Raw genomic sequence first — 1,917 nt, forward strand, 5'->3', positions numbered from 1 at the left:
GTAGTGGTTCGAAGGGAAGTTTTTGAGGATGAAGAGAAGGTAGGAGAAGAAAAGAAAATCGAGGAACCAATTTTAGTAGTGATGGGAGATCAAGCAGAAATTCCTAAGGCTTTGATGGACTATTCTCAGCCTAAGATCAATGATATTCAGTCAAGCATCATCAGACTAGCCATCTCGGCTAACACTTTTGAGATCAAGTCAAGCACGATTCAGATGATACAAAACTCAGTTCGGTTTGGGGGTTCTCCTACTGAAGACCCCAACATGCACATCAGGGATTTCATCGAGATCTGTGACACTTTCAAGTTCAATGGTGTGACTGAAGATGCTATCAAGCTGCGACTCTTCCCATTCTCTCTAAGGGATAAAGCAAAGTGCTTGTTACATTCTCTACCACCAGGGCCTATCACCACATGGGAGGATCTTGCTCAAAAGTTTCTCACTAAATTCTTCCCTATGGCGAAGACTGCTGCAATCAGGAATGCTCTTACTCAGTTTGTTCAGCAAATTGTAGAATCTCTGTGTGAGGCTTGGGATCGATATAAGGAGATGCTAAGAAAGTTCCCACACCATGGCATGCCTGATTGGATGATTATAAACTGTTTCTACAATGGATTGGGTGCTACTTCTAGACCCATGCTCGATGCAGCATCAGCAGGAGCCTTGTGGGCTAAAAGCTACAATGAAGCTTATGAATTGATTGAACTAATGGCTGCTAATGAATACCAGGATCCTTCTCAGAGACTGACTCAGGGAAAAGTAGCAGGAATTCTGGAGTTGGATGTAACAACTGTTATAACTGCCCAACTTAAGGCTTTGACGATGAAGGTGGACACTTTGACTAATTATAGAGTTAATCGAATCACTAGTATATGTGAGCTTTGTGATGGTGCCCATGAGACTGATCAGTGTGCTATTTCTAGTGAATCGGCTCAGTGCGTTAGTAACTTTCAGCGATCGCAGCAACCTGTGCCAGCCACTTATCATCCCAACAACCGCATTTATCCTAATTTCAGCTAGAGCAACGCTCGAATGCGGTTCAACAGCCTTATCAGTAGTACCCAACTAAGAAGTACAACCCCCCTGGTTTTCAGCAACCGCAATATACACCAAGGCAGCAACTTCAGCTAAAACAAGCTAATGAAAAATCTGAATTAGAGGAGTTGAAGCTTTTGTGCAAGAGTCAAGCTGTTTCTATCAAGACCTTAGAAAATCAAATTGGACAAATTGCCAATGCCTTGCTAAATCATCAACCTGGTACATTACCTAGTGACACTGAAGTGCCAGGAAAGAGGGAAGCTAATGAGCAGGTGAAGGCAATCGCTTTGAGGTCTGGAAAGGTTGCGAATCCCGAACAAACTCAAGTTTTGAATGAAGAAGTTGGGGCTGAAGAAAAAGTAGAGCAGCAGGAAGCAGAAGTGGAACCAAGGAAGACTAATGTTGAGCACACTCCTCCTGAGGGTAATACAGGGGAGAAACAGATATATCCTCCACCGCCTTTTCCTAAGTGGCTGCAGAAGAAAAAACTGGATAAGCAGTTTGCGAAGTTTCTGGAGGTGTTCAAGAAACTTCACATCAACATACCTTTCGCTGAGGCTCTTGAGCAGATGCCTAGTTACGCAAAGTTTATGAAAGGTATTCTCTCTCGAAAAGTGAAGCTAGATAATTTAGAGACTGTCACTCTCACGGAGGAATGCTGTGTTGTGCTACAACAGAAGTTGCCTCTGAAGCTTAAAGATCCAGGAAGCTTCACTATTCCATGCACTATTGGAAAAGTGTGTTTTGATATATGCTTATGTGACTTGGGAACTAGCATCAATCTGATGCCTTTGTCAATCTTTAAGAAGTTGAATCTTCCTGATCCAAAACCAACTTATATGACTTTGTAGTTGGCCGACCGTTCTATTACATATCTGT

The 1,917-nt window shown here is 42.7% G+C and overlaps 1 non-coding gene across 1 annotated transcript; it reads right to left on the minus strand.

Moving 5' to 3' along the window:
- Window positions 1-471: 471 nt before the first annotated feature.
- On the minus strand, window positions 472-578 carry LOC141688461 (small nucleolar RNA R71). Its single transcript, XR_012561903.1, has one exon. It is a non-coding gene; the product is annotated as a small nucleolar RNA R71 (small nucleolar RNA).
- Window positions 579-1,917: the final 1,339 nt, after the last annotated feature.

This window comes from Apium graveolens, chromosome 9, assembly GCF_009905375.1.
Source record: "Apium graveolens cultivar Ventura chromosome 9, ASM990537v1, whole genome shotgun sequence".
In the NCBI taxonomy this organism is placed as follows: Eukaryota; Viridiplantae; Streptophyta; class Magnoliopsida; order Apiales; family Apiaceae; genus Apium; species Apium graveolens.